General features: G+C 28.8%; 1 long non-coding RNA gene across 1 annotated transcript; it reads right to left on the bottom strand.

Moving 5' to 3' along the window:
* Positions 1-7,598: 7,598 nt before the first annotated feature.
* On the bottom strand, positions 7,599-8,392 carry LOC133038570 (uncharacterized). Its single transcript, XR_009688076.1, has 2 exons — positions 8,251-8,392; positions 7,599-8,125 (listed from the first exon to the last, which is right to left on the bottom strand). It is a non-coding gene; the product is annotated as an uncharacterized LOC133038570 (long non-coding RNA).
* Positions 8,393-16,085: the final 7,693 nt, after the last annotated feature.

The following is a 16,085-nucleotide window of genomic DNA, read 5'->3' as shown; positions in this document are numbered from 1 at the left end:
TTATTTATTTATTTCGGTATTCAAGAGAGCTTTTTAGTTTTTTTTTTTTTTATGGTTGTATACGTTGTAGTTATTTAAGACTAAGAAATTTTTTTAAAAAAATTGAATTCAGAAAATTAAGCATTATAAATTACTCATAATTTTTTGAAAATTTACATGTGATCCTAAGTAGCTATATTGTATGCCATCATGAAAGAAAAGAAAATTAGATTAAAAAACTGTCTTGGATGCCGAAACAAGTAGAGGATCTACAAAAACATAAGGTACATTGTACTTACCCATATTTTTTAACCATAACAAAATTGATAATCAGGCCTCTCGCCCTTCACTGAACGAGCCGACCATCGCAAGCTCATCTCAATTCTAAAATCGTTTTAGTTTAACCTTTACCTATCGCCAAATCTCCTAGGGAAGGAGAAAATAGTAAATGGGTAAGGATGATGAAGAAAGAAAAAATAAAACAGAAAAAAAGTTAAAGTAAAAAATTTATTTATTTTATATTTAGTTTTAATTTAAACTACTTCGTAATATATAAAATCTGATATTTTGACACCTATTAGATGTCGTGGACATTATAAAATGATTTAGACCACTCACAAACGAATATCTAATGTTACATTTAACATCTAATAGTGAAGTACTAACCGCTATCACTAAATATTGACGTTATATATTTTTACCACAAGAAAAAACTTAAAAGCATTGAAGTGCTACAAAGTTGACAGTTTTGGTACTTTTACCGCAAATTACTCTCTCTATGTATAAATTGTCGCTAAAATTTAATTTAATGTATCTCGTCAAGTTTATTATACACCATCAATAGCGTCATACTATCCATTCACTTATTTTCTTTAGTGTTATTAAAACACGATTGAATATGAAATAATATGAATTTGAGCATGAATGATATAATATTACAAATTAGCATGACATGATACGAAAAATATTTGTTTAAACACAACATAAAACGACAAATTCAAAGACACAACACGTATTAAGCAGATTAACCTGAAAGTATGATGTGTTAAAAAGCTTAAATTTTAATAATAATAATAATAATAATAATAATAATAATAATAATAATAATAATGTATTAATGAGTTATAAAGTAATTAAATTGATAATAAAACTAAAATATGTCATCAAACATTATAGTTCTATAACTGAGATTATAAGATCATGTAAATTAATGTCATTCTATAATTAACTTTTAGAGCTATGTTAAAATTTATAATTCAATAATTATAATTTTTTATCTCTGTAAATTTTTATTAAAAAATTATATAAAAATAAATAAACTTTACTAATTTAGTTCATTGATTGTAAAAAAAAAAAAAAAGGAATAATTACATAAGACACCATTTTTTGTAAAATATTTACATTTTTACGTTCAAAGAATATTTTTTTTTAACATTTTTACGGTTTTCCAAAAAATAACACGAAAACAACATAAAATCAACAAGAAAACAACATAAAAGTAACATGAAAATAACATCAAAATAACAACAAAAAAACAACAAAAAATAACATACATATAACAAAAAATTAACAATAAATGAACAAAATTTCAACATAAAAGACCGTATTTTATGTAAATAAAATCAAAAAAATCGTAAAAATGTTTAAAATTCTGTGAAACCGTATTTTGTTGTTTTTTTTTTTTTTTGTTGTTGTTTTTGTGCGTTTGTGAAATTAACCCTAAAAAAAATGAAAAAGTTAAGCAAAAATTAGAGCCTAAACTAAAAAGTGGCCTAGCTTATTTAAAAATAAAAATAGAATAGTACGAATTCAAGAATGATACAATGGGAAATTTACATCCCATATTTCATTTTTGTCAAATGTTACATTTATTTTGTACACCACTATAAATAACATTTATACTGAATTTTTTTAAAAAAATTCTTTTACATTGACTTGCCACTTCTGGCACGGTTTTTTATTTTTTTTTCTTTATCATAATGATCACACGTTACCTTCATTTGGTATTTCTTCATTTCATTTTTCTTATATTTTTTCATCATCACCTTCATTCTTAAACTCTTCATCTCTCCCCCTGTTCATTTTCTTCTTCGTGTTCTTTTTTATTTATTTTTTTTTTAATTTTTTTTGTGTTTACAAATCTATACAGTTGTTTGGACTTTAACTCTCAAGAAGTTCTTGATGGGAGAGAGAGAGGTAAAAAGCTTAATTTTTATTTATTAATCCCACCTTATATCTCATACTTAATTTTTATTTATTTAAAAATTTACTTTTTTTTATTGATATATATATATATACTAGAAAAAAGTTATGTGCGAGTGCGAGATACGTATAATTAATTTTATGTTAGATGCTTTCTACTTTATTTAAAAATAACCATAGATAATTGAAGAAAAAATATTATTAGTTATTATTGAAATTATTTTTGATATATATTCAATTAATGTAAATAATGGTGTTGCAAATTAAAAATAAATATTGAATGCAATATTATACAGTGGACAACGATGCAGGCTCTCACACATAGACCATGTTCCATAATGGAATAAAATAGGTAAGGACACTTCTTCCATTCTCTATCCATTCATATGTATAACAAAAATTGGGAGAAGGAAACAAAATCCTTATTCTTTGTTTACTCTTTCTCAGGGCCGGCCCTGAAAATATATGGGCCTAAGACAAATTAAATTTTGGGGCCCTCAAAAATATATAAAAAAAAATTAAAAGAAGAGTGTTATGGGATTTGAACTCATGACCTTGGACTTTATGCAATCCACCTCAACCAACTAAGCTATAAATATTTATTGCTTATAATACACTTAAATTTTAGTTAAATAAAAGCCTAATAATTTTTTTTTATTTTTCTATTTCGGGCCCCCGGAAAGTGTGGGCCCTAGGCACGGGCCTAGCCCGCCTATGCCTAGGGCCGGCCCTGCTCTTTCTCAATCATTTTTAGTTACGATTATTTTCATCACAATTAATAAATATTAAACGTACCAACATACAAGCGATATAATAATAATTTTGAACAAGATAAGTTGTAGAACCATAAAATGACTAAAAGTAAGCCACGTCTCAAAAACCCAATTCTAATACTACAATCACATTAAAATCCACCTGCAATTGAAAAAAAAAAAAGCATTGCCAATTCAGAAATGAATTTACACAAAAGCTTAAAAATAATAATTAAATGCAAATTAACACTTGTTTAGAGCTTAATCCCCTAATCATTACTTCAAACAATTAGATATGCCTCCATTTAGAAAGATAAAATTAAAAAAATCTGTAATAATATTCAACTAAATACTTGATCATACAAAAGTGAATTTTAGTCGCGGCCTTAATTTATAACTTGGTAAGAAATTATGATCATTTGAAAAGGAAAAAAGACGAACAATACATACACCATAATTTCATGCCTTAACACATCGTAAACTACAATGAATCTGAATCAGAAATCAACGCCATTAAAAGCTACAGATAGAGAACTCAAGGAGAGAGAGAAAAAGAGACTTGTGTGTAACAATATGAATCAGAAGAGAAAATGAAGCAAAGTTCATCTTCTTCCCGCCTGTTTAATTTCAATGTACAAAAATAGAAACGGAAAAGGAAATGTTAATTGGGCCTGTTGATTTTAGATAACTAATCTGTTGGTAAGCAAGTCAGTTATTTAATTAAAATTAATGATTAGAAGAGAACTGAGAATAAGTTCCCATGATAATGAAATTCGTTAGATTCTGTTATATTATTTTTAATATAATAATATGTAGATTAAAATGTGGTAATATATAATATTATGTGAATAATATATATTAAGTGTATGGTAAATAAATGTGTAACCTATAATTTAATCTACACTTTTGTAACCTACATAGTAACTTGGAGAGGAGTTACAATTTGTTGTTATTTGTAACTCTTGTGTTGATCACACATTATTAGTGTAATAAAAGGGTTGTTACACAATTTGGTTTAAGGATTTTAAAATTATGATGATATAGTTGTTACAAAATGTAATACTCATTTATGAGAGAGAAATGAGGTGGTATTTTGAATCCTAAGAGTGATCATCTAAACACTATATAAAGGAGGTCTATGATGCTCATTTGGGAGCAAGAGATGAAGTTTTCTATCAAGAAAGCACTTTGCTAGAAAACTCTAAAAGGCTTGATAATGCCCAAAGCTATTTCCTAGAGAGTTCCCTTAGTGCTTAGAGATAGGGGGAAATAAGCTTTTGGACAAAGGTGTAATACCTTGTTCAAGTCATGGTGATCCCCACTAATCTACACTCAAGGTTGTGAGTGAGTGTTTATACATATATATTATTCTCTTATTATATACACATATTTTATATTACATGTGTTCTTATCTTCTTCTATATTTCTTATATATAATATATATAGTGTGTATATATATTGTATATTATGTTATTGTAACATTTATTTAATCTCTTTGTTGGTCCTTGTATTGTATTACAATAGAGTTGTAATATTTTGATTTTCTTCCATTGTTATAAAATCTCTAACAATCAAAAGCTTATCCCTTTTCAATGGAAGAGGTGATAAATCAAGATTGTGAGAATACAAGGATAAGAGATTTTATGTGAAAGTCATTCATGGGTGAGCATGATGGTGAATATTATGTGATTTACTATTTTATATGATAGTAATATATAATATATATATGAGTTATATATATGTGACATATATGTGATTATGTGTTTGTATCATATTAATATATATAGTAGTATATAATATGATATTTAAATTTTATATCATGATATTATATGTATATATGTGAGATATATAATATATAATATGTATGTATGAGTAATATATAATATATATATATGTAGAGCATGTTATATAATATATATTAGTGAGATTAAATATGTAGAAATAATTACTTCTATGTATTTATGTGAGACATGCATATATAATATATGTTATATATGTGTATATAATATATATCACGTATATTAATGTGTATATATATGTTATATATGTGTGAGTTATGTAACATATATAGTTGTGTAATTAATGTATATATTATGTGTATATGATATATATGTATATTATAGTACATATGTTATATATATATGAGATATGTAACATATATATTGTGAATTTAATATTGATCTCATGTGTATGTTACATATAAGATGTTGATTAGTAACATACATATTATATTAATGTATGAGTTATATAGTATGATAATAATGTTGATAGTAATAATATAATATTGTTTATTGCTATTGATGTGGAAATTATTATCATCTATTTTGTGAATAAAGAATATTTTAAATTCTTTTTCAATTTGGTAGTGAACATCTCACTTTATGAGATAATAAAATATGGCTTTTGAGAAGTTACATCTTTTATTGGGTTATAAGAGATAAGCATCTCATATTTGAGATAAGAAAAAGTGGACTATGAGAGTTACACTTTTATTGGACTTGCATTGTCATAAGCAAGAACAAATGGATTAAAAGTGAATCCAAACTTGTGAAATGAGCCATAAATTGGAAGAGCAATTTTAGACTCAAAAGTAAATGAATCAATGTGGATTCAAAAATAGTGAAAAGATAACAAAATTGGAGAAGCAATTTTGAATCTTAAATGATCAAAGTTGTGAACAAAATTGATGAGAATTTTGTTAACTTTGGTATAATTTTGGGCTAATCTCAATAAGGAGATAACCTTAAAATTATGAGTAAAAATAATCACATTATTTTATTAGTAGTAATGTGAGTTTGATATTTTAGTTTTGTTGAGAAAACTAAAAATGTCAAATGGTATCTTCAAAGTGGCCTTAAAGAGTCATTTGAAGAGGAAAATGCACAAAAGTGATATTTTATATACACTTTATGGTAAAAATGTGGGGGTGAGCCACAAATTTAATCAAAATGTGTTGAGACATTATTGATTAATTTATTTGATTTAGAATTCAAATTCTAAATCAAATTTAGCTATGTGTATATCTAAAATTTTGACATAGTTTGATGTCAAAGTTAGGTGAAAATAATTTCAAGAAGGAAATTAATTAAAAGAGTTATAGAGACAAAGTGGTCTTCTATATTTTTAAAATCAAGATATTATCTTGATAGTGAAATTTGAAAGTGTGGGGGTAATACTCCAATGTGAAAAGTTTAAGACATGCTTGGTGTCTTAAAATAAAGTATAATTTAGACATGTTTGGTGTCTAAATTAATGTTTAATTTTGATATGCTTAGTATCAAAATTATTGAGAATTTGAGTTGTGTGAAAATTAATCTTTTATGATTGAATTTTCAAAGCTTAAGTACTTAAGGAGAAAAGTGGTCACAAAGTGAACACTATATTTTGGCATGCATGATTCACATGGAATCAATAGTGAGAGGTTATAACAAATCGCTTAATCTCTGTACAAGATTAAAGCATGAATTTTCGAGGGATGGGACCTAAACTCCCTTAGTGTTTTGATCATTGATAGTAACCTATCTTAACACTAGCAAACATCTAGTCTTAAGTTCAATAGGTAATAACAAGTCAATAGAGTGAATATGGTACTCAATTGTCTCATCTATGAATGAGTACATGTGGTGAAAATTGAGGGTTAAAACCAAAAGGTTTTTTAATGGAGCTTAAGCTTAAGAAAACTCACTTAAGCTTAAGAAGTGTCTAAAGAGTGGTGAGACACTAAAACTCCACCTATATGGACTAGAGGTGGTGCCGCCTCTTATGAGAATTGGGAGTATTCTCTAGAGAGTCCATGAATTGGAATTTTGCACATGGCCATTAACGGTGCAAGAGCGAGACATGCGGTCTCAAGTGAGCATTAGCGAGGGTGTGTGTGTTATCACCGGTTTGTATTCAAGGGATAGTGGTTCAATGCTACGGCAACCAAAATTTCATCAAACTTTGTGGTAACTACACTAAGGTAAAATTCAAGTCGAAAGACATTTTACCTAATGCACCTAAGCAAGACTTCTTTAAAAGTGTGTATTTATTCAATCAAAGTGGGGGAATGTTATATTTTGATTGATTAAATAAATGTTACAAGTGTGTTACAAGTGTGTCACACATTTTAATCTAGTGGGGGATTGTTATATTATTTTTAATATAATAATATGTAGATTAAAATGTGGTAATATATAATATTATGTGAATAATATATATTAAGTGTATGGTAAATAAATGTCACTACTAGAAAATTGGGTTTTAGTGACACACATTAAGTAACTCTAAAAGTGTATAGTGACACTTCAACGCGCGTCACTAATGAGGGTGACTGGAAAGATAATTTTTAGTGACACTTCATACGTGTCACTGAAACTTTTTGCATTCATTTTCTGCGTGTCACTATAGGCGTATACAGTCAGGTTTTGTCAGACTAAAAAGGTAACAACCACACACATAAAGTGTCACTATATCCTTTTTTTTTATTTTTTATTAATATTTTTAGAGATATAGTGACACACAAAAAGTACCACTGTATTAAATATTTTTTTTAAAAAAAATAATATTTAATTTGATTTAATTCAAATTTTATATATTATAAATAATAATTTATATTAATTGTATACAAATAATTTTATTAATTAACTAAATCTAAAATTTATAAATTACACTATAGATTAGAGATAGACAAAAATGTATTTTATTAAAATAAAAACCTAAATTAATTTACAATTAATCACAGAGATAGACAAATTCTTCCATAACAACATACAAACACTATAATCAAATTATTAGTATACTAACAACACCATACAAACACTATAATCACATTCTTTATACATTTTTTTTTTATTACTGTTGCCTCCAAAAGAGCAACAAAGCACCAACGAAAACTAAACATCAATACAAACCAAAAAAAACTACTATCAGCAGAGACAAAAAGGGGAAAACGCAGAGTTCAAAAGAAACATTACTATACAATCAGAGATAAATAAATCTCAAAATGAGAAAAAAAAATGAGAAGATTATCCCAAAATAAATGTGATAAAATTTTTCTTTTGGCGAGCTCCTAATCTCATCAAACGCCCAACCTCTACGACAAAATCAGCCACCTGTGAACCCCGATAATCCAAGAACAGCTACTTGCAAACTCCGAACCTCGACGACGCAAGCACAGCTAGGTGCAAAGCAAGCCCCCAATCGCCGGCAACCTGAAAGACAGACCTTTATAAAATAGAAAAAAAAACAAGAATAGAAGAGGAGATCAACGATCTCAAAGAAGTCAAAGAGGGGGGAAGCGAACCGAGAGGTCGTTCGTGGCCTCTGTATGACTCACCGGCATTGAAAAATGGTTATCGAACCCACTAATTCAGACCATCTTCCATTTCACCTTGAGAGCTTGAGAGATCTTGAGAAAGAGAGAGAAGGAGGCGTTATCTCAAAAAAAAAAAAAAAGCAAAGAAAAGAAAGAGGCGGTAAGTGAGGGTGAGAGAGAATGAGATAGTTTAGGGTTTCTTATCAACTTATTTATTTATTTATTATTTTATGTTTTTTTTATTATATTATTTATATAATAACAAAATGCATTCTCAAATTACAGCTGGCCCTACAACTTTTTTTATTATTTTTTTTGCCATACATTAATCCAAATTAATAAAATAATTATTATTTTAAAAAAAAAACTGTAAAGTGCTTTTAGTGACGCGCAATGCGCGTTGGTATATATTTTTTCAGTCTCTCCTAGAGTGACTCCATAGGTGAATATTTTTAATTAAAAAAAATCATAAAATTATCTTTAGTGACACTTCACATTTTTAGTGACTCAAATTATAGGACACTTACATTAAATTTTAGAGACTAATTGTGCATGTCACTAAAAATTATTTTTAAACTTTTAGTGACCCGCACAAATGTGCGTGTCACTAAAGGGTGTCACTAAATAGCAAATTTGTAGTAGTGTGTGTAACCTATAATTTAACCTACACTTTTGTAACCTACATAGTAACTTGGAGAGGAGTTACAATTTGTTGTTATTTGTAACTCTTGTGTTGATCACACATTATTAGTGTAATAAAAGGGTTGTTACACAATTTGGTTTAAGGATTTCAAAATTATGATGATATAGTTGTTACAAAATGTAATACTCATTTATGGGAGAGAAATGAGGTGGTATTTTGAATCCTAAGAGTGATCATCTAAACACTATATAAAGGAGGTCTATGATGCTCATTTGGGAGCAAGAGATGAAGTTTTCTATCAAGAAAGCACTTTGCTAGAAAACCCTAAAAGGCTTGATAATTCCCAAAGCTATTTCCTAGAGAGTTCCCTTAGTGCTTAGAGATAGGGGGAAATAAGCTTTTGGACAAAGGTGTAATACCTTGTTCAAGTCATGGTGATCCCCACTAATCTACACTCAAGGTTGTGAGTGAGTGTTTATACATATATATTATTATCTTATTATATACACATATTTTATATTACATGTGTTCTTATCTTCTTCTATATTTCTTATATATAATATATATAGTGTGTATATATATTGTATATTATGTTATTGTAACATTTATTTAATCTCTTTGTTGGTCCTTGTATTGTATTACAATAGAGTTGTAATATTTTGATTTTCTTCCATTGTTATAAAATCTCTAACAGATTCATCTCAGAAAAAGGAAATGTTAATGAAATTCATGTTGAAATAAGAGAGCTAGGAAGTATAAACAGACTTACAATAATAAAGATCTTAACTTGATCTTATAAGAAAAGGAAGCCCTGAAATCGAATCAAGTACAGATCTCGTGCAGATTTTCATAGCCTGAAATCATATCTATCCAACGTCGTAAGATCGCTGATTCGATATGAAACAACAACCAAAATGTAGATCGAAACGAAATCTGATCGAATTAGATGAAAGAAAGCAACAAAAACCAGTCATGCATACCAAATCTGAGATTTGAAGAGAAAGAAAGCAAAGAGAAGATATATATATACCAGATCTAACGAATGGAATCACAATTTTATCTCTTTTATTAAGAAATCGAAATCGCAATTTTCATTCTCATCAACAAACTTAACATTTCAGGAGAATTAGTTTCATCATCGTTACCATTTTCTGGGAAATAACTTACAATCGTAAGGTTTTATTTATTTTTTATATTTTCTAATTTTTTTTTGAAAGTTCACGTGAGAGAGTTAAAAGTATCAGCCTAAAAAAATTGTTATTTTTGAATAAAACTTTTTACAAAAAAAATTCACCTAAAAATTTTTTATAAATCAAGAATTTTGTTATATAGACACATTTTATATAGAATAGATATATATACAAGAGAGTCAGCCATTAAACAAGGTAGAAAATCTTGTTTAGGTCACAGTCACTTTTTTTTTCTGTTATCTATGAACTTTGAGTCTACAATACACGTGATTTACTACCAAAAAAAAGAGCATGTGAAAGAGGAAGAAGAAGAAGAAGAAGAAGAAGAAGAATTGGAAAAGATAAGAGTGTATTTTTTTTTATTTTGATTTTTAAGATTGAGCTTGTAAATATAGTCTCTATTGCATCTAGTGTTTGAGATTGTGCAGAAGATGGTTAGTTTATTTTAATCATTTTTTTTTATATTTTTTTAATTATTTATTTTAGTGTTGTTTTGCGGTTGTTTGCCATGATTTATTTATTTGACGTCGATTATACTGTTCTTGCTCCATCTCGCTGGAATTAATGATTATTTTCTGGGTGTTCTCGTGTCGATGTGTTGGTTCTGTTTGTGGGTGTGGAAGATGGAGACTATAAATACATTTTTTCTTCGTTCTCTTTGGCTATTTTTGTGGTTTTCTTATTCTTATTCTCCTACGAGCTCACTAACAAAAAGTTTTTGAGCTGCGTAGTTTTTTTATATTTTTCCAAGTGGTTATATCTACTTCATTGTTTTGCATTTGTTTTTGTGTTGTTTTAGTTTTATTTTAGTAGTTTTTTTATTCTGATTTTTTAGAACTGAGTTTGCAAATATAGACGTTATTGCATCTGGTGTTGAGGCTATGTAGAAAATTGTTAGTTTCATTAAATCCTTTTTTCCTTTTATTTTTATTTTATTTATTTTAGTGTTGTTTACATATACTTTGCTATGATTATTTATTTGGTGTCTATTTTACTATTTTTGCTCAATCTCGCCGAAATTAATGGTTGTTTTACGATTGTCCTACTGTTGTTGGTTCTGTGTAGAAGATAGAGGCCCCGTATTTTTTTTTTTTGTGTTTACAGTATAAAAGAAGAAAAAAAAACAATATAAATATAATTTTTTCCATATAACAACAAAATTAAAATATTTCAGCTAAAATCTAATATTTTTATAAAAACCCTACCAAAAATAATGAGTCTACATCTATGTCGAATCTATTCTTCAAAATATTAAGGGAAATTTACACAGTTTACTGTGTTTTCCCATTTTCTTTCTTTTATACTGTTACACTCCAAAAATAACTTTTGTAATCGTTTTTTTTTTTTTTTTTTTTGCCGCCAACTTTTTTTTTTTTTTTTCGGCTGCCAACATTTTTATGTTATTGCTTTGTTTTTTTTAGATTGATTGGGACATGGGCTCAATTATTTATTTAATTTTTTATTTTAATGGATATTAAAGTTATTATTTATTATTTTTAATATTTAATAATTATTATTTTTTGAGATAATTTAATAATTATTATTTTGATGAAAAGGTTGATGGGATGTGTCATAAAAGTGACATGTTTTACTTTTTCTTTTATTTAAATAAATTTAAAAATCACACCCCATGTCTCATTCTTTTTTTTTTATTTAAATAGATTTAAAAATCCCACTCTCATTTCTCACTATTCATCTTCTTCATCATCTTTATCTTCTAGCTTTTCAAATAAATCTCACCCCCATGTTCTAATATTCATCTTCTTCTTCAAGTTTTTTTTTTCTTCATCTTTACCGTTGTTTTAGTATTATTCTACTGTTGTTTTTCATGATTTTTATTTTTTTTTCATGTTTAGTTCTTCTTCTTCTTCTTCATCTTCTTTTCTTTTCTTCTTTTTTTTTTTTTTTTTCTTTTTTTTTAAATTTTTTGAAGTTCTTAGTTATGTTTTTTTTTTGAAAATATAAGAGTTAGTGTGGTTTTTTTTTGTTCTAATTTTCTAGAACTTTTCTTGCAAATATAGTGCATTTAGTATTGAGGATGTGCACAACATAGTTAATTTTTTATCATTTTTTTCTTTTATTGTTTTTTTTTGTTTTACTATTGTTTTAGTATTGTTTTACTGTTGTTTTTCATGATTTATTTATTTGATGCTGATTTCACTGCCCTTGCTCCATCTCCCTGGAATTAATAGGTATTTTCTGGGTGTTCTCGTGTTGTTGTGATGGTTATGTCTGTGAGTGTGGAAGATGGAGGCTATAAATACATTTCTTCTTCGTTCTCTTTGGCTATTTTTGTGGTTTTTTTCTTTTGGTTCTCCTATAAATATATTTGACGAGCTCACTCACAAGAGAGTTTTGAGGTGTGTGTTTCTTTTATATTTTTCTAAGTAGTTATATTTGCTTCATTTGTTTTTGTGTTGTTTCTGTGTTGTTTTAGTAGTTTTTTTTTTATAATTTTCTAGGAATAGACTTGCAAATATAGTTGATTTTGCATCTGGTGTTGAGGTTGTGCAGCAGATTGTTTGTTTTTTTTAATCATTTTTTTCTTTTGTTTTGTTTGATTGTTTTAGTATTGTTTTACCGTTGTTTTGCCATGATTATTTATTGACGTCGATTTTACTGCTTTTGTTTATTCTTGTCGGAATTAATGGTTATTTTCCGGTGTCCTGGTGTTGTTGTGGTGGTTATGTCTGTGATTGTCAAAGATGGAGGCCTCATACTTTTGTTTTGTTGTTGACAGTATAAAAGAAAAAAAAAAGGGAGGACAGTATAAATGTTAATTCTGCCGTGTGGCAGTAAAATTGAAAACAATTACCCCAAATGCAGTATTTTTGTAAAATGCCCAATATTAACTCGACATGAGACGCTACTGTAGGGTCTATATGTTGAAAGTTTTGAAAAATATGAGTTGGTCCGACCCAACACATTCCCCGGCCCACCCCAAATATTGAAAATGAAATGGCTACGTGTTACGAAAGAGATTATCTTAACGTACTTATTTATTTTCAACCTTTATTTGTTTATTACATTTATTTTGTTCCTTTCAGATAGTGCCTTATGGGAAAGCAACAAGCCAAAAAGGGACCTTAAAACAAAACGTTAAAAACTTTTTGTAGTGGGCATTGGCACAATCTATGCATGCAGGCTAAGCTTAACAATTTTCCTTTGAATAGTTCTTCTTTTCACTTCACTTATAGCATTCATCAATTTCCACATGTTTTCACATGTCTGTTTGACTTGCTCATGAGAGAGAGAGAGAGAGAGAGAGAGAGAGAGAGAGAGAGAGAGAGAGAGAGAGAGAGAGAGAGAGAGAGAGGAATCAAATACGACTCTAGGAGGGAGGCCTCTCTAAAAGGAGTATCGATCTTCTAACATTCAAAATGCATTTTAAGTTCTACAAATGCAATATAAGAGGTCAAGCACCGCCTAAGAGGCACAAGCTCCCTCAATAAAATTCTAAATCTTAAGAAAGGTTGAGTGTCACCTAAGGGCCACAAGCTCTCTTATATCCAAGGAGTACTGATCATTTAACATTTAAAACACACTTTAGGTGACACGAATAATGCAACGTAAGTGGTCAAGCACCGCCTAAGGGCCACAAGCTCCATCAATAAAATGTTAAATCTTAAGAAAAGTTGAGCGCCGCCTAAGGGCCACAAGCTCCCCTATATCCACGATAAGGTTACACCAGAAAGAGGTTCAGAAAGCCCAAGTGTCGAAAAGCTCTCTCAAACAAATTGATAGCTCACACAAGAGGTCGAGAAAACTCATGAGGCTAACACTACCCACATGTGACAAGCAACCACCATGAAAAGGAATAGGGCCAATGGTCCCCTACAAAGGATCATGGCAAAAACACCTTAAGGATTAACCGCCTAAAGGGCAGCCATGGAACCGAAAGATGGGAGTAAAGCTCATTTAACTTAGTTTAGCTACCACGTGCGAGTGTGTAGCTCCAACATCAAATAATACAGAATAAAAGGAGTTAATGATGAGAATTTGACCTGTCACCACCGATGGACTAGCAGTAGCGTCAACCTGAGTAATTGCAAACACTCGAGGTAGAGTAGTTATTGCCTCTTTCCTTGGTTTTTCTTTCTTTAATTGAGGGTAGTGTAACACCCTACTAGATTAGGTGTGTTTGTAGCACCCTAACTAGCATAGGCGTGTTAGCGTGATTTTTAACGTACTGTGCAGCTCGTTGCTAATCAACGAGGTTATTGGAAAAACGTGAATAATTAAAATTTGGCTTTTGAGTTAAAACATAACATATTATACTTATAAGATTTCAGGATCCCGTTTACAAATATATATGATATTACATTATGACACGGGCTTGCTTAATTAGACAATACAAATATATGAGCATGTCTATTTTTATGTATATAAATGGTTATATTACCTACTGCTGAATGTTATGGTGTAATTATTATATGATAATGAAATATATGATTAGTTATTGAATGTATCCTTTCTTATCACTTTTCTTGCTTAGTGTATGTGATTCACTGGTGCTCTATGGTGCAGGTAAGGACAAGGAAAAGTTAGAGCATCCATGAGATGATGGTCTTCTCCAGCAATGTACATATTGACCTCATCAGCCTGAGTGTCAGGAGTTATTTTGGATTGGTTGTATCTGCTGTGTATTCTGATTTTGTGTTTTGCATTATTATCATATATAGTCTTTTGTAAACTTTTTATAATAGGGATCCCTGGAAATACTTTTGTACTGTCGTTATGATGTTCATTTTTAGATTTTTGGTCAAGTTTTTAATATATTCACGGTTTTTATTAATTAATTAATCTATTAATATTAAACTAGTTTATAAAATCACACACGTGACGTTCTTATAAATTAGGGTGTTACTATTTAAGAAACTAAGCTATGAGCAAATGAAAATAACTTGGAGTTAACGCCTAGCAACACTATTTTTTTTACTTTTTTGAGAGTAAGAAAGAGACTAAGGGTAGCACTTGAGAGAGAGAGAGAGCATAGAATGAAGCCATGGATGATAGATAAGAAAATCATAAGCAATGCCAACAAGAGAAGAGAAGAAGATAGTAGTAGCAACTGCCATTTTTACAATTTATCAAGACAAGCCCATTTTAGGGAAGACGAAACAAAACCTATATTTCACTTATCACTATTTTTTATTAATTAAATGTCAAAAACCTATAAAATTAAAGATAACTAACCAACAGTATATATATTGAATTTTAATATTAATTAGAAGTACATACATACTATAAGATAAAGATACTATTAGTTTTTATTTTCACAATTGAGTTTAGGGTCAATATTTGGCTTGTGACTGTGTGTTTTACCACGAGAGAATGAGTTTGAGATTATCACATTACAATTGTTGATTCTCTTGCATGGTCTCAATTGGAAGAAGAAGCACAAGTTTAAGAATGACAGCTTTGCAAATTACAGTTATAGAAACTGAGACCATTATCTTCTTTTTTAAAATATATTAAATACAATACAATTGGCACATATATAAATGATCCCACACAAACTAGGACTGCACAGTTTGACCGGGTTAGACTCAGACCCAGCCAACCCGCCCAGACCCGACTCGGTCAACCCGTAAAATTAGAAAAACTCATTCTCTTCAGGCAGGTCGGGTCCAACCCAGTAAACTTTCAGGCGGGTTCGCGGGTTGATTTTTTATTGTCATCAGGTTTCGGGTTGGACCCGAACTCGCCCGCAACTCGGTTATTTTTTATTTTTTTATCTTTATTACATGTATAATATATTAAAAATAAAAAAAAACCCTAAAATCTAATCATTTTATTTTTATTACATATATAATATACTAAAAATAACAATATATAATATAGTTTGGAACTTCACTTTTATATTTTAAATTTAAAATTAATGCATTTTTTATTTTATTTTAATGGAACGAAATATAGATTAAGTGTCATAAGTTTATAACTTATATGCTTAATTTAGTATATAGAAAAAATCACATAAAATTTGAGTTTTTTTTTTTAAAAAAAAAAATTAACAAGTTGAT

Source organism: Cannabis sativa, chromosome 5 (genome assembly GCF_029168945.1).
Source record: "Cannabis sativa cultivar Pink pepper isolate KNU-18-1 chromosome 5, ASM2916894v1, whole genome shotgun sequence".
In the NCBI taxonomy this organism is placed as follows: domain Eukaryota; kingdom Viridiplantae; phylum Streptophyta; class Magnoliopsida; order Rosales; family Cannabaceae; genus Cannabis; species Cannabis sativa.
The sequence above is the reverse complement of the archived record's forward strand: the minus strand, read 5'-3'. Positions and strand labels throughout refer to the sequence as shown.